Source organism: Diprion similis, chromosome 2 (genome assembly GCF_021155765.1).
Source record: "Diprion similis isolate iyDipSimi1 chromosome 2, iyDipSimi1.1, whole genome shotgun sequence".
NCBI classification, from domain to species: domain Eukaryota; kingdom Metazoa; phylum Arthropoda; class Insecta; order Hymenoptera; family Diprionidae; genus Diprion; species Diprion similis.
This window is the reverse complement of record NC_060106.1, coordinates 9,561,890-9,587,424: the sequence shown is the minus strand read 5'-3', so window position 1 is coordinate 9,587,424 and position 25,535 is coordinate 9,561,890. Positions and strand designations below refer to the sequence as shown.

The following is a 25,535-nucleotide window of genomic DNA, read 5'->3' as shown; positions in this document are numbered from 1 at the left end:
CCAAATGTCACAGGGCAATTGAAAAAGTGGAGAAGGAACCACCCAGGTGCCGAGGCCGAGGGTGCGAGTTTAGTGATAAGTCGTAACCGGTCGGAATTGGGTCTTCCTGCGGAAATTTCAAACTCCAGGAGAGCCTGAAGGTGGCGGTTAGCTGCAGTAGACGCAATTACGTCTAGAAAGAAAAAAAAGAATATCTGACCGATCGCGCGTCAATCGTTGCCATTACCGTCACACAGTGGCGAGTCATGCTTTTAAGCAATAAATATAACTTCGACGACATCGGAACTCTTAACCCCAGACTCGATAGCCGTGAACTTTTATCGGTGATGCATTGTTTCAAAATAATTCTCCCTTTCTTTTTTTTTTTTTTTTCAAATACCGCTCGTTGACCATTGTAAACCGACTTCCGGTGCCCGGGTCAACAAGGCAGGATGTCGCCACCCGAATGTTTCCCATTAATTGTACGATCGTTCGATCACGTCACGTGATCAGCTGCATTTAGGAGCTTGGACGGTTCTTCATTTCCGATGACTAATTGGTTATTCTCGTTTTTATTAATTATTGATCAAATTATACACAAACGAATTTATTTGTTCACTAATTTAGCTATACTGTGTATCTAACAGACTTTTGCGGAACGAATCCTCGGCTCTCGAAAGCTCCTTAATTCCATCCGTCGAGTAAAGTTCGTTAGTTTTCTTTCTGGCTACGGACCCCGGTGTTCCTCGTCTCTTTCGCCTTTCTCGACGCTTTATTAAAGCCGGTCGCTTTGCGCCACGCAGCGTTAACCCAGGACGTGACTGCCCGACACTTGGTCCGATCGAGGGATCGTCTCTCCGTTTTATCTGCCCCTTGGTCCCGGTTTTTCTCCAGCCTGTAACAAAAAAAATCGAAAAAAAAAATTAAAAAACTTTCACAATATAGACTGAAAAATTTTACCCATACAACTTGCCGTTAAGTATCCCCCTCAGGCAATAAAGCTCGGAACGCTCTCAAACAGAATAAATTTAACTGATCAGTGTCATCAGTATTCGAAGGTTTGTAATTAGTACCAAGCGTTTCAATAATTGAATTTTATGATTTCTCCATTTCTGTGTATTTTTGCGAATCGTGATATCTTGAATAATGCACTCTTTTTTCCGTTACGATACTTTACTTTCTAACTAGTGAGGTTAGTCTCATTCCATCTACCGTCTGCCTCAACGTGTGGGAAACACACTCTTATACGCAATTTGGTCTGCGAAATAATAGATTGCGTCCTGTATCCAATGAAGTAGAACAGCAGAAAAGAGAAGCGAAAGTTGGAACAAACTGAAACATGCCTAGCCAGTAGCCCAATTCCAGAGGGTTAAAATCAGAAGTTTAGTTCTCCGGTGTGATTACAATAAAATAAAGTGACCTCGTTAACGAAACAACTTTGGTAAGAACCGGCAGGAGGGGCGGTGTTATAAGGGCGGTTAAGCCGCGAGCAAGCAACCCTTTACAAAAGGCACGAGAACCCCCAGAATTCCTGCACTGTATAGCCAACTCCTTTATTTCTTGGGGATACGCCTTGTTAATTAATTAGTAACTGCGCGAGTGTGAATATCATAATTATTATCGCCCCTGCAACCGAGGCCCCGGCGAGGTTTCTATCCTTCGAAGTCTGCTCCCAGGGGAGATAATTTGACGAATCTAATTACCAACCGATATTCTCCAACATATCCTTACTTCGAATAATGCGCATTTAGTACAATAGACCTAATTTATTCCAACTGATAATTACGATCTGCAGTCGCAAATGTGCGAAGCACAATGGTAAAATAATTTGGCTGTACGTTGAATTTGGACTGTTGAAATGTTTGCATTGAAAATGACACCGCGTCAAAGCTTTCTTCAGGTGTCGCTTCAATCCGTTGAACGCGCACCAATTTCCTCAAAACTAACAATAAGTGAACATAAAAGACACATCCAGCGATTGAGATGTTCATAATCACTCCGAAATTTTCTCAGAACACCTACATTAACATTGAATTAGTACCGAATAAGTAAAGTAAATCGTGACAACGTTAAGACAATTCAGAGAATGCGCCTCCGTTACCAATGAAGAAATTTAAAAGGTATTGGTAATATGAGTGTTTAAATTACCATTTTGCAAAATCGAAAACTCCCAATATTAGTGTATCTGATTTTTCAAACAGAGTCGGTACTCTTGGAATAATCTTCGACGCACTTTGGGAGTATCGCCTATCAGCTTTTGTACGGGCACCGCGGTATGGATGCAGGATACCATGCCTATACTTTTTATTAGATTTATTAATCCCCGACTTGGAAGCGCACCTAGCCGTAGAGTGAGACTGGGAAGAACCGAAGGTGAAACGAAAGAAGGAAGTGTGTGGAAGAGAAGACGGGAGTATTGATCTTCCCTCCGAGCGGCAACCCCCGCTAGCCTAACCCCCGACCGAAACTCCACTCCTCCATTCACCCACCGAGCCACCCGCCGGTTGTTGTGTGCTGCATACCAATTTGCTTGATTTTTTCCCTCCTTTCCCGTCCGTCCGTCCGTTCGTCCGCCGCGCCGGCTTCGCTTCCTGCCTGTCCTTATACACGGCCTGCACGTCCTGTTTGCGCCTACCAGGCTAGACGCAGATACCGCCGTTCCGACGTCGACGTTGTTGCTACTCGAGGAAACCCGATATTCGGCTAGAAAGTGCTCGACGTTAGGTAACGAGCGTCCAAGTCCGTTCTCGAGCCGTCAACGATTCCTTTTTTACAACTACATGTCGGTGGATTTCGGAGCTGATAACTTGTCTGCAAATTAGATGCTCGAAGCGCTTATATTTTTACATGTACCTCGTTCCAAGTCAACAGCTTTTTATTGAAGTTCCGTCGAAGTATAGCGCAGAACTCTTGCACAGAGAGAGAGAGAGAGAGAGAGAGAGAGAGAGAGAGAGAGAGAAGATATTTCGCAGCTGATTTCCCAGTTCCTCTAAATTTTATTACTATCAAGATTGATAGTGGCGACGATTCAGGGATTAGTAATAGCTGCGCCGAACACATGGGTTACCGATTACATTACGATCGTTAAGATGTAATTCAATTGCGAAATTGGTTGAAGCTACGGTATAAAGCGAAAGATACATGTGAATATACAGAAATGGAGGAAGACGGGACATATAGGAGTGCGAAAAGTTGTAAACGGGGTAAAAAATTTGAACAAGATTCGAGGGTACGAGTAAACAAATCGTAGAGCGGGCGTCGTGGAGCGGCGACGCTATCTCGTTGACCAACTAACACGTTTTCTAATTAGCAATTAACAATTAGGCCGGAATCTCGTCCCGGTCGCGCAAAAACAGGGGACACTCGTCGCGTCGGTCTTTCCCCCCTCTCGCCGTTCCTCCTTCGCGACAGTAATTAGCGTGTAGTTCACCGTCCGCGAGAAGGAGCGAGGCCCTCTCATTGGTTCGGGGCAGGGAAATCGGGTCGGCGATTGGGCTCCAGGGTGAGCCGAAAGCTCGCTTGTGCGAGACAAAAAGCGCCGATGTGTACACGCTGCGCGGGTGCAAAAGCAGCCGGTGTGTCGAATACAGCTGGCGAGAGGATCTCGCAGTGTGCAGATAACCGTGTATATAAAGTAAAAAGTAAAAGGCCGAAGGGATAGCACGACAGCGGGGGAGGGACTCTACGATAACCCTGGAGGTCTCGTCTGGAATCTTCTATTAGCAATTACAGTTGTAATTGTTTCCTGCAATATGCATGGAAACAGTTGAATTATTTAAAAACCACCCCCGCGCAAGTATCGCCGACTCGAGCACTGCCGTATGGACGCAACTCACCCGTCCCGTCGCCACCCCCGTCTTATTTCTTGCTCGAAGGTTACTTCTTCGATTCGTTCGCCCGAAATCGGGGAACGGCCAGACCTTCAATCCCCAGCTGCTTAATGGACTGGAAACAATTTCTTCGAGCTGAGCCCGGCATACCTATGCGATCAGCCGCTCACCGTCCCCTTGTCGCCACCTGAAAGATGGGGAGGGTCTCCCCCCGAAATTGATACGTGCCTATTACACATGCGCGAGGCTTTGCTCGTCCAAATATATATTTTTTTTCCTTTTTCTTTTCTTTTTCATTTTTTAGCATCGCCCCGGTATCAAAGAATTATTTGCCTGCGATTAGGACGAAACTGCACCGCCTGTTACGAAACCTTTCCTTGTATCATTTCCTGTTCTTCTCTCTTTTTATTTCTCGTTATTACATCGGACTCGAAAGTACTTCTTTTTTTCAAATTTCTTCGATACCCTTCCCGTGCATCGCGATCCCGATTCGGACAAGCGATCGACCGACGAGCGCACGGAAGCCCGCGGTGATTGCACTCGGACTCACTTCTCTAACAATACGCAGAGCTCCTCCGGGGGAGCTAAGGGAGGAAGGAGTTGGGTGGTGGTGAGGAGCCCGCGTAGCGCGGTGGCCGCTGCATTATCATAACCGCATTCTCGCTGACCGTGGACCGCCGTGCGGCCCGTGCAACCTCCGCGGCTTCTTCTTCGTCGAGTCCCCGTGACTGTACATATACGATATACATATACATATGCATATGCATATGCATGTATGTATATGTTTTATGTCCCTCTCTATAACGCTCGCTCATTTCTCTTATTCGCCTTTGCGGCACAGGGTGTCCGGGAAGTCCAGCAGCGAAGCCCCCGTGGGTGAGATTAATTCCTAGCGCGGTTGTTTCGGGAATAATTATATCGTGCTGCGGGAGATTCGATTCACCGCTTTCCTCGGTCTCGGCGTGATTGCGACTGCACAGTGAAGTGTGATCCAGGGACTCGATGATGCATAGAAAACTAGCGAATTCGGTGCAGAGTTTAGAAGACTTTTTTCACTTTCCTTTCTCTCCCGATCGGTGAATATTGCATGAGGTTTGATAATTACAGCGGTGGATGCGGTTCCGGATTTTTCAGCCACAGGGTATGTGCTCCTCTCCATCAGCAATACACGAAAGGATTTCGTATATAATCGGCCAGAGTTTGAACAGAATACCGTTTATACTTCTGGGCCGGAGGAGAGAATCCCCCGCTCGTGTCGATCGTCCGCAAAGAAGAGCGGTCAGATTCCGGTTTTGAGCGGTGGACGTGAAATTATTCATGTATGCAAAATTTCAGGAAGTGTTTCAATAATATATAATATGCAACCAATTGAATTGATACACGTATAAGTATACGAGAGTATTTAAACGTGCCCTCCGAATGCTGTGGGCGTCCGCTTTCTCTCTCTCTCTTTCTCTTTCTCTTACTCGCTCTCGTGGGTGGTTGAACGTCTCAGAAACGTTTTAGCCCGCGGTTACCTACCGCGATCGAACACGAATCGAACTGCCCCCAATCCGGCAAGCGATCACGGTGGAACCTGATGCCGTTTGGGAGACGATAAATTCTCCGATTCGAGAGCCGAACTCTCTTCTTGACAGTCGATCAAATGCCGGAACGTCGAAGCGATGCCAGAAGCAACGGGAAGCACAGGGCCTGAGGACAATCCGGCGATGAAGCTGCGACCGCATCCTGAGCACGGGACGATGATAATTATAGTACAGTTACGTGGCGCGTGTTACAGGTTATGTCCTACAGCGGCGATGGCGAAACTTTTTGATGAAATGTGCCAGAAATTAATCTTGCCAGAACGTGCCTCTTCGTAGATACGTGAAGTCGAGGTAGGCAGTTGATTTTATCACTTGCCATATTTTACTGTCAATGCGCTATACCTACTTCCACATACGACAATAAGGAGGAGGACCAGCCGCAGAGGCTTCAATGAAATTTTCGTAACTTGCTACACGATTGTGTCACGGTATTTCATAGGTTATATATCTTCGAGCGGATTCACTTGTTGGGTTTAATTTTTTGTCCATAGACGCTTTGCCTTCTGGCGCCACTGAATCACGATATATCCGTATATTATTCATTACCGTCGCAAGAAGCGTGATTACCCTCATCTGACTGCTGCTTTTCAATACTTGACACCAACGGATTGCGAAATTTTCAAGCTTGGAGAGACGATTTTTGTCCGTCGAAAGCAATTCAAGACGGATAAGTAATTTTCCAAACTCCCGCATGCATCGCATGGTATCGATGTATGAACAGATCGAACTCGTCGTCTCATAACGAAGACACCTTTTGCGGCTAAAGAACAAAGGAAACCGCTGCATCCTCGGGTGAAATAATTGCAAATGTGTAACCTCCAGGAACTCCGTCACCATTCCGCGAGTGAAATCGACGTTTTTCTAAGCAAAGAAACGGCGCTCGGGTGCCGGCGTCGCGTCATTTTTAGGTCACATCGTGACGCGAAAGCCGATCGGGCCTCGCAACTCACGATCAGACCGGATCGACCGATCGCCTCGACGCGACGAATCGGATCAATTAAAAAACGAGCGACCCGCAGGTGCAGTCGAAGAGGCGCAGACGACTCTCGACTGCAGAATCTGATGATAATCGTCCGCTGTAAGAATAGATCTGTAATAATTCTGGATTCTCGTTACGCACATGCCGCGGCGCTCGGAGGCCCGGAGGAATTCGCTTACGGCACGCCGGTGTGGGTTGGTTGTATCGCAGCACCACCGGCTCTCTCACTTATACACAACCAATCGCTCTGTTACGTAACCAAAGTGACCAGGGCTGGATTTGCGTCCGAGGTAGCGACGGGCTGGAGTCCCTCGTGGATCCGTTCAAGCGGAAACGTCGACGCCAAGCGTCGCCTTTTCACGGAAGTGAGCATTCCCGAATGATTTCTACCAAGGATCGAGCCGTGCCCCGATCGTTTCGCGCATAGGTATGCCAGAAGATCTATGCTCGCGTCGTTTGACTTTTTTTTTGAACTTTTTAGCTGGGATGTGTTTGGTTTATGGCTATTTTTGTTGAATCGTACGTTTCGATCGATATTCAAGATCCACGGGGTGGAAGAGGGTTACGATCGTACGGCCAGCTTCTAGACATCGCTGAATGTAACGAATACCGGTTCTTTAACGACATCAAACGACAATCACATCAATCAAGGGACATCGCGATAATTCCACTCGCTTCGTAGTGGGTTGTTCGTATCGGCTGCCGGAGATCGATAGATTAACGGAGAGGCATTTTATTATTGCGGACACACGCAGTGTGAGAAAAATCTTTTATAGCGGCGTCTCGGCGAGTCTAGGCTTCAGCAAACCCAGCACAACCTCACCCGACAGCTAGCCTATATGCTTTAGCCAACTCGCGTTGGTTTCCAGTTTTCTTTGCAGACCGCAGACACTCGACTGCGAGCGGAAAATTCCCATGCGTCCTTCGTTAGCGCTGTGGTTTGAACCTTCGGCCGTTGGACATAAAAAATTCTGACGCAGGCACGTGACAGGAATCACGATTTAGCATCGCGCTAAACTGACTACAATACAAAACTGAGATATTGCTTTTCTGACCGTCTTATCCGGAAGATGAACAATTGAGTGATTAAAATTTGACTAAAATCGATCTCGTACTCAAGCCGGAGAAGCTTGCCCTGATTTCGATTGAGAATTAAAGTAAGGTAAATTGTTTCTGCAAAATTCCATTCGGGTGCACAAAACCATGTTTCGCTGAAAACAGAAACCAGTTCAACGCTTCTACATACCAACTGATATGCCACGGTAAGTCCTGGAAACTCCCGCCCCATAACTTTGCGAACAAACAGAAGCCGCGCATCGCCGCTCGACGCTCCGAAGCGGCAGTAAGGGTGTAACGGGTGCGGGTTCGGATGAAAAATAAAGTAAAATAATAAAATCCAGACGCGACAGGGCGGAGAAGAAGAACTGGAAGAAGAATGAGGATGAAAATGAAAGTAGGAAAAACAAGGAGAAGCAGAGCTAAGTAAGTAAAAGGCGGAAAATAAGGAAAGAGAGAATGACGGAAGAGAAGGAGAGAGAGAGGTGAAACCGCGTGACGAGCCATCATAAACTCCCATTCGCGTCGATAAAAACAAACGAATCCGGAACGTACAGTTGGAAGACGTGGTCTGTAACTGATCATTCCGAGGGTTCTATTCTCCACTAAATTCTCGATACGAGCACTGTAAAGCAAAAAGAAACCAATGCCGAAGGTATACGATCCTCGTTTGAACCCTGGGAGCCCCTGGAACGGGGCTAAAAGAAAACGGTCAGTCGTTTCACATGTCTTATACGACGACTGCGCGACGCCCTCGCAACGCCCCGGGCTTTGAGCCAGTGTGGAAAGAAAAAAAATGTAGTTTTTCAATAGAAAGGCGAGTCGGTATTCAATTCCGCTCTCAAAGCGTCAATCAACGGGTCAAGCAGTAATTGAGCAATCTCGGTTTCCTCGGATTTTTACCAAGTCAAGTTCACTTTCTGAGGCACCCTTGGAAGTAGCCCAACATTTTTGACTCACGTTACAAGTAACGTTGTTATTTTTTGATTTTGATCTTTTTTCTCTTTTTTTTTTCTTGCAACTCAATGCGACTCGCGCCACTATTCCGAACCTGGACGCAAATCGGTCGCAAAATGGTAAAATCGAAGGCCTGTGATCCTTGGCGTGCGTGACGTTGGTATTATTGTAAACGCGGCTCTCCTTACAAGGGAAACAAAACTGGGACGCGGGCATCGAAGTCGGACCGCGTGCGGCCGCTGCATCTGCGTGTGTGTGCGTGAGTGCATGCGTGCAGCGGTGTAGCAGGCGACGGTATAACGCAAGCTCGTGCATGGACATGGACACGATTCGAGGCCCGAGCCCGGGATCGTCGGGGAATAGGGTACGTCGAGAAAACGCTATTGTGCCAGTTAAAAGCCAGTTTTATGCTCAGCATCCCCGCTCTCACCAACCCCAGTTGACAAGCGACAAGTTTTCACGACCGCGTGCGGCTAGCCAGACTGCGTCGAGACTTTATTTATACTTCCCTCGATCCTCGCCCGCCATACAATATACAAGACCGTCCGACATGCGCTTGGCTCATTGGGAAATACGTCTCTTCCCCGAGGGATGATGTCTCGCGCCCCGCGTAAAAACCGAACAACCTATAGATCGAACATCGTGGCCAAAGGGTCTCTTTGATCGCCGGTGAACCTCGCCTCAAACCTTGAGTCACGGAAGAGAAAAGTTACGGTCAAGAGTCATTCCTGTGGGGAAGCTGCTCTTTGCCGAAAGAATGAATCAGTGAGTAATCATCAAGTGTCACTGGTTAGCGATTCCATATTCGCTCTACCAACGAACGCTGGTGTAAATCAACTTTTCACAATGATTGATGGAACGATCTCGCGGTGTACCAAGACAATAATTAAGATATCGAGTTTTCAGTCCACGGCAATAATCGCAGTGTATGATTAACTGCGATGGTTCGACCGGGTTACGAGTTTCCCATCTACTGCAGTATGAATTACACCCTGATAATCTACCCGCGTTGAAGAAGATTACGACCTCGCTGGGTCGACGACTGGAAACCGACGACGGTCGCGTTACCTCAACTGTTGTATGCGGCTGATTGACAAAACATGAGACTGGCAACTCGGAGTCGGTCCGCAAAATCTCGAGAGTTCGGTCCGGGTGGCAGGTGGAACTTGTTAAGGCGCCTACGCCTTACACGAGAGTTCGATCGTACGTGTGTCCGGCTGTGTCAGCCCGAGGCGTCAAGGTACGTATAGTCCTGCAATGGCGAGTCCAAACACACGCGGAGGTTCGGAGCCGCTCACAGTCGCACCTTTACAACTACACGTCCAGGTATAACGCTGCACGTAGAGTGGTAAACTGTAAGGTTGTATATTATTCCGCATTATACACCTTTCGCTTGTCAGGTTGTCCCGATCTCCTTCGGGCGACACAAAGGTACAAGTATAGGTGTGTCGATGGTTATAGCCTACACCTTTCGTCACGTGTGTGGGTCCAAGCAGCTGTGGATGTGGATACACCGTCTTTTCAGCCTCCTCCGCGCCCCAATATATCCGGATATTTATGTGTCGTCGGGTAAACCGGAAACACTTCACTTACTCGGTAAGAGACCTGATTATCACCTGATTTTTCCCCAACTAACGTCAAACGCTCCTGCTGTAGTTAATTCTTCGATATCTAACGATGATGTGGTACAGATTTGGCCTAGTCAAGTCTCACCGTCGCTTTTCAACCCCTGCACGATCGGCTTCGGCAACGGAGCGTTCGGCTTACCGAGAATGAAGTGAGTTTGCACTTGGTTCGGAGTAATTGTAGAATCTGGGGAAAGATCCAGCAACTTGTCGGCGTCGTGACGGCCGTCGGGACTCGCGGATAGATGTCCGATCTGTCCGCGGTGCGGCCTGCATCTTTGAATCCGGCTCACGGTGGCTAAACGATGCGGTTTCTGTGTGTGGGACGGACGCAGGCGGCGGTTTCGGCGGCCTCCGACGGGACGAGCACCCCCGTTGCATTCGTGTGCATGCGGATGTCAAGCGACGCGAGAGGACAATGCCAGATGCAAGATAGCCGGCCACGGGAGCTCGAAGAGACGACGCCGATATCGCGGTCCCGGGGTCCGCGTCCTGGTGACTCGGTTAACTCCTCTTCTCCTCAGTCTGCATCCTCGGAGAGACCGGGTCGCCCGGCTATCGGCGATCGACTAGCTACCGCATCCATCCGACCTTTTCAAAACGAGTCACATTTTCGTTTGTGTAGGAGGGAAAACTTTCGACAATTTGTGTATTACGCGTGGCGCAAATGTGCGATGTGGTTTTTGTCGCCGGAGAATAGAAACCGAAGGTTAAATATATCGGCGACACGTCGCTTTTATTCTTCAATTTTTCAATTGTTTTTTTCATGCTATTGTATACAGGAAAGAAAATATTGTCGCATCGTGGCCAGAAGCAAGCGTTATTACAGATATTCTCGAGCTTAAGTGTACACGCACACGTCGTACAAGTGTATCATGCTGCCGTGCAAAAAAATACAACATAAGATTAATACGAGTTACATTCACGTTTAGTAATTAGTTACTCTAGAACACGTTGGTTTCTTTCATTATGCAAATGATTATAAATTAATCAGCCTGCAGGATTCGCTGAGCGAAACGAAAAAAGGAAAAATATATAATCACACAATAAAGATATCCAAGGAGGAATCGCAGGTGTGTGCAGGTTGGGCTGGTAGTAAGTAGTTGGGCATGATATGATACAAGGAATCGGTTTCATTGGAACTTGTTTAGTTTTTTTTTCTTCTCTCACCACAGGACCCATCGTCTAGTACGGACCTGTCAAAAAATCCTGTCTGCTTAAAGGTTAGAGTCGTTGCGTGATTGATATAAAGTTAATAACGTTTATTGGTCATCGTTGCCTCGCAAGTTATTTGTAGATTGTGTCTGAGTGACATGAGAGAAAAAACAAAAAACCTGTAAAATCGTGAAATATACGAAGGATATTATGCAGTGCTCGACAAGGCCAAGCTAGTCAACGCCTCATGTTGTTTAGACGATACGGTGGTTAAATGGGTGAGCTGCGAGTCCACTCTCCACGTACTTTCTACAGAGGCTCGAACAGCCGCGGCCGATCCGACCAAAGTTAAAAAGGTTTCGAGGCCCGAAGGCCCAACGTGTCACCAAACGTGTTCCAAGGCCACCATGGACACGAAAGAGGGTCGGTCCACCTGTGGATGAAATTAACTCTACCTCACGCAAACCGATATTACAAATCCTAAGCGAGGTGGAGAAGGAAGATCGAATAAATTAAAAAACGAAATAAAGATGCGTATCGATGTCAGAAATGACTGGGGAAGGCGTATTACACGCGCATCTGATGTCGAGGAGTTGTGTGACTCATGAACAATTTTGATTATGCATGACTAGAATAAATTGTGCTTTAATTAGATGTAATATACATATACATATACAGAGGTTTGACGATTTCTCGTTTCGGTCGCGTGCCAGAGCGTGGCTCGGTTGCAGATTTTGCGAATTTTACACGAATTACTAGAATGCCGAGCTCACGCGATGAGCGTCTAGCTAAAGCTGGATTGTAACGTGTCACGATACAGTTCCGCGTAGGTGATTAAGACCAGCAGGCATTGTTAACCGTGACTTTAATCTGCAGTAGATTTTATTCACCCTTCAACCTGCAAGCGTGCTTGCCGTAGTCTGGTCTCGTATACCGCAGGAGTCCTTTTTCTACGACATTCCGCTTAATTTTTAATCGCCACTTGCGAGGTTTATACACCTTTGGTAAATCGTCGTTTCGTGAGCACGAAACGTCACGTAATTCACGGAGCGATTTGCAGGTGGTTCAATTTACCTCGAGTGGAACCTCGACGAAGGCTGAGAAATGCATGTTTAATATTGAAAGAAGAAATTCAAGTTGAGCAAGCACTGTGAACCTGGTGAGCAAACCAGACTCGCATTGAAGGTAAAAAATTTCAAAAAGATACACGCGATTACGGGCGAGATGATTATCAAATGGAAAACTTGACTGATTGTAAGTGGTCAATATTTGACGAATCGAGATGCTGCGAGAGTGCTAATAAGAAATGAGTGAGAGGAGAAACGCCGGAAGATATTTATCGTCAATCAGAGATCCATGCCTGTTATCTGAGCCTTGATAATTTACTATAAAGGTTTCTTCTCACGTACCGATCACAAGTGATTCTTATATTATTTACTTATACATATACTTTAACGCAAGATTTGCGTCGTCTACTGCACCGGCCGAATTAGGTATAGCCGGAAGATTGTATTAATCGTTTCTTCACTAAATTCGCGTCATTACAACGCACCGCTCAAGTGACATAAATATATGCATCAGTTTTATAGGCTCGGACGCCTGGACGAGGCAGCTCGCACGAGTCGGCCGCATAATTATTTATTCACGCATACATAATTAACAAACCTCAAATGAACCGACGTGCAGCACCTCCGCATGAGAGGATACATTACTATTTGCATTTTCTGACCTGGGTCAATGGTCACCGATCGCATATATACATATTCAAATTTACTTCACCGAATAATTTCGGATCACACGTACTTACACGATCGCGTAATAATATGCGGCAGCTCGCAGTGTCTGGTTTTACAATATTATCGTTCGACAATAAAGTTGAGTATAATTATATAATATGTGTGCTCAAGCAGCGGAGCTAGTCTTTTTTTCAATATTCTTTACCCTGGTAATAGCCAACATATTCGAAAGATCCTTTTCCCCGACAAAACTTGTTCTTAAAGATTTTGTGGTATGCGTGAAAATTCAAAATATCGTGCAAAAAACCAACAGCCGTGCATTTCAATGGGCGTTAATTTGCCGTATTGACGTATAATATTGGCGGTATTACAATCCGATAGTTTAATCGACCAATTTGCATTCCGCGAGAAGTTTTATGTCTTGTACAGTCATGCAAGGAGAAACGAATATTATTGTTACAAGGATAATGGGTTCGATTTAGCTACTTGATGGATCAAGCCCCCGTACATTCCGAACACCTGCAATCTACGAAATCTATAGATCCTCTTCATCACAGCGGGAAACAATGTAATGTCGACGCAGAAATCGCCGAGTTTCTAACATTCGGCCAACGAACGGTGCGACTCCCTTCTTCGCGTTGGTCGTCCAGCTTGACGGCAGACTTGGTCGATGAGGTTTTAACGCCCCTTTTACGACCCTTTAAAATAGCGTCATCGGAGCCACGGGGAAGCCTCTTAATTATTTTACGAGAATTCCGACGACAATACTCGGGAGCGAAAACATACGGAAACAGCTTGTCTTCCGAGTGGTTTTGGCCTCGCGATTTGTAGTTACAAGCAACAATTTATGAGCAATCGTCTGAGAATCGTGTAATTATCCTAACCGTGGACATAACGTTCTATTATAAAGATAGAGGTTAGATCCAGCGGCTGTCCAGCTTTAAAGTTAGTTGGTTAAAACCAAACCACCTCTTTTTTCCCGATAAAATTTTAATTTACACCTTTCACTGTGTTTCATTTCATGGCAATTATCAGTCAAGCGTGCGGGTCATGATCATCGATGAATTATGACCCGTTTAGTACCTCGGAAGATGTGTTTGAGTTTGAAAAATCATTAACAAGAGGACCGTTCATCGCAGTTCGAGCCTAAAACTCGTTTGTGGAAATCCAATCGTTTCAATCGATCAACGCGATACGATACCTCGCGTTTTCGTACGACGAACGATCCGACGAGTTCAAACTTGACGTACATAAGCCAACGAGGCGTACATTCTCACGGGAAACATCAATTTCCCTTAAATACGTTGAAACTGGCATGCCTAATCGGCAGGTATCGCCAAAGGTTAATATTAAAACACCTGACAGATTCTCCGAAAATCCATATTCATGAAAATACGGGTGATGGAATAAAAAATAGTTGTACATCAATCACGGGACTAAGTAAGTGATTGCACTGAAGATAAAGCGGCAAGGCTACTGGCCGTAAAATATTACCTCCTACCATCAACGGCGATGGTGTATAAGGTTTAAATGTGTCAGCTGTGGCAGGCAGTGGATACACAGATTTTATTCACGGAATAAGCGATTTCAAGACAGTTTCGCCTCGTTCGACCTCGAAGAATTTCCAAATCACCTGCAGAGCGGCATAAAACGAGCGTGCAGGTGTGCGAGATCAGCTTCGAAGAGGCTTGATCAAATTTAAGACTACGATTATACGAATGGCGTATAAATTCATTTAAAAGTTTTCACGTTATCAGAGGAACGACTTAACGCTCGTGGAAAATTTTCGTGTAAAACGTCCGTTCGCGCGGCTCAGAGGCGGCGGACACCTCCAGGCATTTTACCCAATGGTCGGCCGAGCATTGCCCAACTGGTATCTGGCTTATAATCAGAAATCAGGAACATTCACATGGTTGTAACCGAAACCAGAAACGCGGGAGAGACACCGTCAGTTGCGTAAGATCACCGCGTTCCCGCTCACACGCGTACACACGTACGTAAACCTACCTGTATATTCTCTCTCTTCTCCATACACACGGTACGCACGTGCAGTCCAAGTATACGAAGCTTCGAAGATCTCTCTCTCTCTTCCTTTCGTCCTCCTCCGTCGAGGCGAAGAGAGAGAAGGAGAACTAGTTTTATCAGTCGAAAAATACGCCCAGCCCAATTAAGGATTTATTTATGTGTCAGCCGGCGTATTAAACAAACTGAAATACGTACGAAAATAAGGCTGCGCTATCCCTAACTCTTGATTCAATGTTATACTCTGTGTATATTGATCGTTGACTCTATATTTACGAACCCATAGATTTTGTAGCCGCGTATGTACCGATCCCTGTGTCTCGTATACCGTACAAATGAATAAATTAGGCTTTCTAGCTTAAACCGGAGCACCGTAACTCCTGCATCCATTACCTGATGGCCTTCGACTTTGATTGGAATCCGTAATCCCGTTAAACTTGCCGATTTTCAAATAACCATAATATCGCAATAACAATCGGATCACCGCGATGTTAGAACCGTGTACGATTTCCGTAATACTTTTGCAGCTGATCTTTGCCAAATTTTATTTTCTTAATCGTGCAACTGTTCGGCATCGTCACGAATTCCTCGAAGCCAAATATGTATAATTGACAAGTTAGAAAAAGACAGGACAGAGCAAGAGAGAGAGAGAGAGAGAGACGAGAAATCTAGACTGTCGACGAACGGTTAACAATCGTCAATATTTTTTAGCTTTTGTCGTCGTGGTCGTCAAGAGGAGCAGCAACCTGGCGGGGATGTCAGTCAGTCTTTACCCATGAGACACGGGGACCGCCTTACCGGGAGGCGGCGGGAGAAGAAGAGCCCATGAAGAGAGCGGCGGGCGCATCAGGAGCTCGAGAGCCGGAGGATCAGAAGCAGAAGCGGCAGACAATCTCGCCTCGTTTATCAGGGTAGCATTGTAGGAGAATCGGGTGTGGGGTGTGGGGTGGGGAGGGGGCTTCGGGGCGACGGGGACGACACCCTCTTTGTTGGCTACATCCAGATTCAGAACCCGACTGCTCAATCCTTTCCTTTCATTCGCTCGACTCTCTTTTCATTTTTCTTCTCTTCGCATACAGCGACGTGAGCTCACAAACACGCGTCACAGAGGGCCCGTGTCCTCCTTTGCCCTCGCTCCCCCCCCTCTCGCTATCTTTTAAAAAGCAATTGTAGTGAAAAAAAATGGTCCTCGCTATCTGGGAAACGGATCGAGTGGCTGCGTGCAAGCAAACGAGAAAGAGTTTGTGCATCGTACGACCTCTCTCTCTCTCTTTCTTTTTCTTTCTCATTGAATAAACTCTTCTTCTCTCTTTTTCCCCCCATATAGGTGCGGAGAGTAAGGTGAACCCTGGCTGCCGGGACCGGAAGTCGTCGTAGTTGCAGTCGTCACGACTAGGCGACTGGGAGGAGCACCCAAGAGAATGACACAGTTTCGCTCCGTTTCAATTCTTCTTGCAGTTTCATTTGTTACGCGTCTATCTTCCGGAAGCTGGAAGAGGGGCAGATCCGTTTTAGAGTTTTTAACTGGGCTGCAATACCGTCTGACATGATCTTCACCAATAGGTCCTTACTGTCATGTCTGTGAGAAATACCAAGGCGGCGAATCATAGTGGTTAATTAATAACGCCGAGAAGGAATCCTGTACCTACGTCCATTCCCGGAGTAGTTCTATGTTTGCGTTTAGCTGCGTTCATTATTCAACAACGGAAGGCGGAATCTTAATTCAGAGCGTATATGTCGAGGTGATCTGAAGGGGGGACGAGGAGGAGATTCTACGGTGCGGTGGTCGAGCCGTGAGCCAGCCGATATACCTACAGAATGTCGAAACTAGGGGAACAGGCAATTGCTTTTAAGGGGAAACATTTTCAGAAACTCCTCGGAAACATAAAGGACGAGATTTACACCGCATTAGGTTCCTCTTCACCACCGACGCCGCCGCCGCCGCCGCCGCAATCGACGATTAGGGCTGCAGGCGGCACGGGCGCAGCTATCGCCGTTGAAGTTATGCTTATATATGGCATGCTTGACCAATGCCTGGATATATGTTGTGTGTACATACACCGCAAGCGCGTCTCAAGCACATGGCACCGTTGGTCAACTCGGAATTCGACAAGACACGGTAAAGCTTTTTATCAGGTGTGAATAATCGATGAAATTGGAGGAAAAAATTCTAAAGCCTGACCCAGCTGTCTCGGTCACGGGGCCTCACACCTTTTCAAGTCATCGGTAAAATCAACTAGAACTGAAATAGCCTGAGAATCAAAAGTAATTTAATCGAGATCATTCCTCGACGTACGAAAACCGCTCTGCACCGTTCACACCAAGCTTAACACGATCGGAGCGCTTCGAGGGCGATAGGAAAAGCTACGTGAATAAAATGCGGCTAATTATCGGACGATTTCAAAACACAGCCTTGAGACGCGAATCGACGCCAAGGAATACCAGAGATAATTCACGCGTTCGTTAATCCTCCTCGCGGGCAGGTATATCACGAGAATACCGGCTCGGTCTGGAGCGATTGGGGATTTCAAAACGTCGACCCAATCATTCACCGCAGCGATCAACCATGAAACTTGAAATCGTTACACAACCGCGGGTTTCTGGACAGTCTAGAGATCTCGACGAGCAATCCCCCCTCCCCTTTGACTATTTCAAAGAAAAAAACGAAATGGAAAAATAATAAATTTCCGACGGTTTAAAAAGAACCACCGCGGAAATCCACCTCCAGGAATGACGTCCATTAACGCAGACATAATCAACAACGGAGAAACAACCTCGTGGTGTAGGTAGACTGCAGCCGGCGCGCTATCGGTGTGAACTGCCACCGGTATAATTTTCGGTCATTCAATCCATCCCGTAGTCAATTTACGCCGGTATAGCCTATGAAACTTCTCGTTCGATCAAACCGCCTACTAGGTACTACTAGTTCTCCTCTACGGAACCCTTTGACCACGTCTGTGGACCCGAGAAGAAGGGAGCGCGGCAAGAACCTATCTTCGGACCCAGATCTCCACCGACTATATAACGTGATAGTTTTTTTCTCCTTCTTCTTCTTCTTTTTCTCCCTCCCGTGAATGCGAACGACTCATAAAGCTGTCTGTCCAGGGCGTTTAACTCGCTTTTAATGAATCCTAGGCACGGACGTAGCCTGGCAGGGACTTGAATAGCAGGGGTATCCCTGAAAATTAGCTTCCTCGAGCTTTAGAGCGCTTCTTATTTTCTCCGATCTTTTATTTTACAGTCGAGAATCTTAGCTGATCACTAAAAAGCTAGCGACTCGAGGACGCCGTTCGATTCGAGAAACTGCACACGCCCGCCTCTCCGTCTCCGATTTTACCTGTCAAGGGGAAGGTGGTCCGGTAGAAATTTCCACCAAACTCCAGGAGCGCACATCTGGTCGCCACGTGGGTACGTCAGGTGCGTCGTAACGCCATCGTCAGCAGGGTCATAGGGCCCGACACGACGGAGTGTCAAGTAGGCTGCAGGTACTGGGTAAACAGCGTTGGTCAGCCCGGAGCTGCGGAGTTTAGTTTATGGTCCCAGCGGGGAATCGGGCGAGGATGTCCCCAGCAATCAGGTGCGCAAGCACTGCTCGGCCAGGTCCGTTCGACATGTGTTTCGTATTACCCGCGTTCACCGCCTCCTGCGTCCCGAGAAATGAAGTTTGCCGGTTTATATTGTGCCCGAAAAGTGTGGGGGAAATCCGGCTAATCAGAGCCCGCTCGCACATCTGGCGTAAATCGTTTTATTATTGTCAAGTTCGGTTCCCACGACAAAGCCAGCAGACCGTTCCTTTACACAAGACGGGGATCCGGGCGGCGACAAGCTCCTTCGAAAGTTGCATCTCAACGAGGGAGCCGGTGCCCGGACACGCCCGATGCACAGTTATTTCCAGATGCGAGGAGCATAATCCACGTCGAGGGTCAACCTGCGTCCGAATCGGTGCTCCTTCGCACGTGCAGCGGTTCCGGGGGGTCGGAGGAGGAAGAGGAAGAGGAATGGGAGAGTCGACATACTCCTATTATTCAGATTCGTGCAAACGAGACACGGAGCGTAAATCACCTGGCCCGACCCGAAGTCGAGCAGTTGTCTTACGGTTTTTAGTTCCGTGACATCGCAGCGGCACGGAGAGAAGAAAACCAACCATTCAGCCACGTGCGGAGGGGCGGTCTGGTCTCTGCTTTTCTCTCTCTCTCTCTGACTCTCACTCTTCATCCAGGTTTAGTGTCCCGACGGGGTAATCACGATCGAAAAATCATCCCCAGATCGCGGGGGGAGAATGGGCTATAAACTAGAGACAAATTATTCGTTCCTAGTTCAACTCAGGGGTGTTTTTCTCTCTAAAAAAAAAGGTCGAAGGATCCTTTGCACGCGAGATTCGAGCCACCAGGCTGTATACCAACGGCGTAACCCACCGCAGTTAGGACCGTAAACGCTGCCGCAGTACGGACGATAATTCTCGGACGATTATTGACGTTACACCCTGAGCCAGGAGGTTGGCCCAACGAACTAGACGGACAGCCCGGAGCGGCACCGTCAACGAACCTTCGTGTCGGCCACACGCTGTGTCGATAAATGCGCCACCAGCCGAACATTACGGGTCATCCTAATTCCTCACCGGCAGCCCCGACCCCGACACAATACGATCAGAGGTTCAGGTTTGTTTACAGCTCTAAACGGTAAACACTTTCGTGTGTAAGCGGCGAGTTTCGATCACCTGAGATCCGCGCCATCTCCGCTAATTCTTGTAACAACCCTGAGGTAACATATGACGCGCTGAAATTCCCCGGGATGATGCAAAGGAGGACTTTTGGCACTCGGTATCCAGAACCTCTGCCAGTCTTAAACGCTGCGGGTGCAGCTCTTTCTGTCTTCGTGTTGTTATTGAGATCGTTTTTTCTCTCTTTATTTTCTCATCGGATTTTAGACACGGTACGGAAGAGCGCGCGTCGAGGTTAAAGACAAGACGAAATTTATGAAAGGAACGAAACGAAAGGCACGGTGAATTAATAACTCAGCCCCTAATCAACGTCAATCTAGACACAAGCGAGAGGCCGCGGCGGTTCAAATCGTGCGAAGAACCAAGTCTGGACGTGAAATTATAGGGCCGGGAAAAGTTTAACCAAAGTTTCAAGCTAATCAGGAATTAGTCGAGTGCCACGGTGTAGCAACAGACGCGTTGGGGACAGCGGGTGTTGGTTCATTAGGAAATTTAGCGGATAATGCGGTGCTCCTCTTCAGTTATTCAGTTTCCAGGTTCGACTGCACGGAATCCGAGGGAAGTTTTCAAGTCGAGCCCTCGACGTTCGCATTTTATTAGTTTTAAACACGCGTTAAATAAAGTAAAACTAAGCCAAGCTTACCAGGAGCGGATCGTGGTTTAGAGTTTAATCGCGGGGCCGATGCAGCCCCTCGTCCTTACGTCTGATGCTGCCGCGTCTCTGAGGGAGCTTCGAGCCTCCGTCACCAGCGATTCGAGTCTTACTGTTATTCTCATAGGATGGGGCTGCATCCTCGAGTAGTCATCCGTGGAATGAACTCTGACCTGGTAACGAGAGAACGTCGGGTTGAAATCGCGATTCTTTCATTGCCTTGCAAGTGTCTAAATTGAAGGTGATTTTTCTCATCCTTATTCTCGATCATATTCGCGAAGCGTTCAGATTTCTCTCAAGCAGACAGCCAACGTTCTTCTGGGTCCATTCAAAACCGTGCAGACACTCCGGTGCGAAATCAACCCTCGCCTTTAATTGGATACTTTTTTTCGAAGGCCTCAAGAGAGCGAAAAAGTCAGGAGACGTGATTTCTCCGGCAAGCTTTCCCTCTCTCTCCCTTTCTCGGTTGCCCACGTTTCTCTCTCTCTCGCTCCGACCGGCCGTCCCATTCGCTCCCGCACCCCTCTCAATCAGCGGCCGGATTACACTTTTAATTCATTTTTTTAACTAAGTCAACCCACCCTGGGATTTGAAAGACAAGAGGTTTTCGCCGAAGAAAGAACGCCTACCGAGGCGAAATGAAATGTATGCCGAGGGGGGACTTGGATCCAACTGCTGAGGCTGGTTGACGGTGCGAGAAAGAGACAAAGAACCCGAGAGACGACTGTGTTGATGAGTCTAATTAATTTCAGCCCAAACTAGAACATCGAGGATTTACTCTTTCACGGGCGGAACCAACTTCACAAAAACTTACCGCTCAACACTCTCCTTATTTATCTTAATCGGTTATTTCTACAAACGTCCGTATGTAAGCTGTCCAACTTATTGATTACAAAGTCAAATGTTAATTATTATAAACTAAATAACCACCATATGCCATCTTTACATCAATTATATCACGGTTTTTTGTTACATGTATGTTAAATAATATCCTGTACGTGGCTTGGCGAGAGACTGAAACATAATAAAGTAAACCTAATCTAATTTTATTTCCAAAATTTAGTGCAAATGATCACGGAACAGTTATTTGTGCTAGTTACAAGATCATGTCCTTCGAATCTCTCATGCATTGAAAACTCGATGTACCAAACCATTTTACATTAGTCTGACGCGGAGGCGTCGCTTACGAGTAAGTAGACACGATGAGAAGGTGGAACTAAGGTGAAAGGTGGGTTGGCTGATTCCTTCAAGTTCTTTCGAGATGGAGAAATTTGAAAAGGGGGATCAGCATCATCCGATGTTATACGACTCACTTTACCGGACGGCGAGATCCCGGGTTCCGATCTAATGTTGAGGTCGGCCCAACGTCTGACTCCTGGTTTTTTGAATGGTACAGTTCCTTGGGCGTGCTGTAAAAGGAACCCTTTATTCCCCATTGAGCAGACGTGGCGTAGTAGTAAATCTCGTTAAAAAGTGGCCCACTATCGTCGGCTGTCTCATTCGATCTGATTTTCGGTGGGGAGTAGAGTCCGTGCCAGTCGTCGTCGTTAAGGAACAAATGACTCGTCGGAGTGGAGAAAGCAAGAGAGAGGAACGAGGAGAATAAGATGAAGGTAAAGGAAGCCGAACGTCTCGCGGCATACGCTACCCTGGGCGTTATTGCTTATCACACCCCCAGCCATTCCCTCCCCGCGCGTTTCATCCGGCTTGCCGGATCCCCGTTCGCCGAATAAGTGAGTGCCCATAAACGTAAAGCGTGTTCTTTTAAGTGGGCCGCGTTTAAAACATCGCCCCAACCGACGTGAGCGACCCGCCCGAACCCCGGCAAACCGAGCCGCTCAGCTTCCTCCTCGCACGCATGATATGGGTGCAGAGGGATCTCTGCAGGGTCTCGATTCTGGATCTGGGTTTCCCTTGGGTTGGGCGCGGGCTCTCCGAACGCCGACGAGTATATGCGTGCGGGGCGGGAGGGGAGGGGGCGTAATATTCTTGAACCCCCAAGAGGAGGCTTACTGCAATAACCCCCGCGGCTCAAACTCGAAACCCGCCACTTACTCACTCGCTCCCTGGCTCTTTGTGCGGGTAGGCGAAGGCCACGTTTCCCCGTCGAAAGAAATCCACACTAGCTGCATACAATTGTACCTTTTTCAGAATTCCTTGATATTGCACATCCGTACAATAAATGGTTCTGTGTTTACCTACACAGTCTAAAAAACGCCGAACATCCTTGCCGGTATAGAATTCTTTGTTATTTATTTTCCACTTGCGTTTCTTAAGACTACGAACAATCGCCGATTTCGCACAGACTGAGAAGCTTGTAAGATAGAAACGCGTGAAAATCTAGGCCCCGTTTCTTGTCACTGAATACACAAACGGAGAGACCCCCGCTTGTGTATCGATTCCGAGCGATCTTCGATGTGTTTTTGCATAGCGGAGCAAACAGCTAGCTCTTCTCTGAAATTAGTAGTAGGCCTCGCTTGGTCTCGGTGTAGGTGTAGGTGTATAAGCGGAGGGGAGAAAAAATTGGCAGCAATAAAAATAAATTACATGCGTCGTAACGCCGGGTAGTTTAGTGGGAAAGCTGCTAGGTATCCATCCCGCTTGCATACTTTGGATCCTGATTAAAATTGGGGTGCGATTCGAGCGATTTCGACGATTGCCCTGCAGGGCTGCGGTGCTCCGGGCATTTACTTTCTTCCGGGATCAAGTCCCATAAATCTCAGGACTGCATCTCGGCACGGGATGAGGCGAGGCTATTTGATACAAGCTGATGGCCAAGTAACGCAGACGTTATCTCTCGTTGTCCTTTATACTTACACGTCAGTAATAATTACACCGGACGCCATTAGATCCGTGCCGTCGAGAAGAGCACGTTACAGCATCGCAAGGAAAACTAGTCAAGCTCCGCGACGTTGAGAAACTGCAAATATTCTCCGCGCGGATCGACGTGGCCTCGACGCCGCGGTGCTGGACTCGTGCGGAATCCTCGCAACCGGATCGGGCCGCTAAACGCGCGTAATCACCGTGCATTATTACTCGCGATAAATCGTCGGGTATAATTGCACCTTGTCACAATTATCGATGTATGATTGAAGATTAAACTATACGCCTAAGCTAATTAGTATTATTGTCGCAATCCGTACGGTTGACAATTCTGCGCCAGCGTTATCAGACGCTGAGCTAATTCCTTTTCTTCGCCGTCCTTTTTACCACGGATAACGACGTTGAAGCCGGTTTCGCCGTCCGCCTATGCACCCAGGCGCCATCGAACACGCGCCTCTTCTCGTATTACGTAAACGTAGGTGGGGATTGTTGCGTAATACCTGTCACCCCGATGCCCACGACGACGTCTCGTCCGTCGTGTGCGAAGAGCAGACGTAAATTGAGGGGGTGGCAGCCACGACGATGTAAGACTGAACAGCCGATAACTCTGGGCCGAAGTATTACCGCAACAAGCCGAGGTGTTTATCTCTCGTATTGCGAGCACTGCGCACCTATGGACCCATACCTACCCATTCACGCAGCGTGTGGGCGAAGCGTTTCGCTGCGGTTTCTCTCCCGCCTTTCCATTCTTGTTTCACATCGCTGGTTCCGCTGAGCTCGGCGGATACCCGCGCGGTTTCCCAACACGGTGTACAGACAGTTAGAAGGGCGAAAAATAAGGGTGAGCGAAATAGCGAATCGAGTGACGAGCGTCTGATCCGCGGGTCCGCTTATTTATCCATCGGTTGCGACTTTGGCGCTGTAAACACTTTACGCAAGCGTATCATCGATCAATAAATCACAGCCTACGCAAAACGCGTAACCCACCTTAGGTATGTATGCCTATCATGCAGCAGGTCTTTTCGCAGCGTTGGGCACAAGACACGTGCACATTTTGCTGCAGTTATGACGCGAGTATTTACCTGTATTTATAGAAAAAAAACACGATGGCCTCACACCTCAGCTGTCTTTCCGCACCTTGGTGTACCACATTCTTTGACTGCAATATGCGTGCAGCAAAGAGTGGTATAAAACCAGTGTGGACACGACTTCAGCAGAACAACCTCTCATCGGATCATCACCGTGGGCACGCGTCCTGATCACTACAAACAAATGTCAGGACTCCCGATTACACGTTGCAATTGTATTAACGATGAAAACTCTCCTCCTTTGAATTCAAAAGAAAATAATGCTGCTCGAGAATGTTTCCTTGGATGTAACTCGACGTGTGCCGGGGACCCCAGCGAAGGTCCCATATCGCATGGTCCTGTTCCGAAACATGGTAGCGAGGGTCAACCGGTTAGTATACATTCAACGGTACAACGCGCTTTGCAATAAGTTGGTTTCTCCTGAAGCCAGACTCGGTTGATAAGCTCATTGTCAGTCGAGTACTATGGAGTTTCAGTCGCAATGCAAATGCCAATTAATTCAATAGACGTCAAGGTCCCAAAGCTATTGGCTAAGAGAGATCAGACTCTTCGACGACGACTAATCACACCACCAGACGCTTAGCGAAAAAAGGATTTAAAAAAAAAAAGATGAACCGAACACGTCTGCCTGTCGCAGAAAGTGGCAGAGACGAGTTTTTCCTCGTGAAAAACGGATTCGTGACGGGCCAGACAGCGGAACAGGTACATCTCGGCGGGCTGATTAGCATGGCACCCTTGCCCGGGGCGAAGGCCAATGGCACCCCCACCCTCCAGGACGAGGATACGGGTGGTGTCTGTCTGGTTTTCCGTAGTACGCGATGGCGCGCGCGCACCGTGTGTGTATGTGTGTGTGTGTTCAGGGGTGCCAGGGTGGGTGCGGGTGAAACGGCGGGGGCGGAACTGGGTACGCTACTTGCCGGATCGTGGCATAAATATGTATGTATCATCTGCTGCGACCTCAGACCTGCCCCACTACCCGACTAGGTCAGACCCATGCCTCATCACAATGAGCACCTTACACTAGACGCCGATTCAAGTGGATGGCGTCAACCGTAAGTCCGACGGAGCTCGCGTCTCGTCGTCAGCTTGCGGAACAAGTTGCGATCAGGGCGAACTTTCCGAGTCCGGAAAAAACGAGGCGAGCTTTCTGAGCCGAAGACAGCGTTCCGCTCCTGATACAAGTATCTGTCCAAAAGTGATCATTGAAGAAACGACATGGGATCAAACTGCGTTTTGCTGCAAACTTCACCACGGGGTGAACGACGGATCGATGTCGATTCGCGGATCCAGTCCGCGGTGTGGAAAAGTGATGAAACGCGGTGATCGG

The 25,535-nt window shown here is 47.7% G+C and overlaps 1 pseudogene; it reads right to left on the bottom strand.

The window, feature by feature from the left end:
- Window positions 1-581: 581 nt before the first annotated feature.
- LOC124416245 lies at window positions 582-21,733 on the bottom strand (annotated as a pseudogene).
- Between the last annotated feature and the right edge of the window lie 3,802 nt (window positions 21,734-25,535).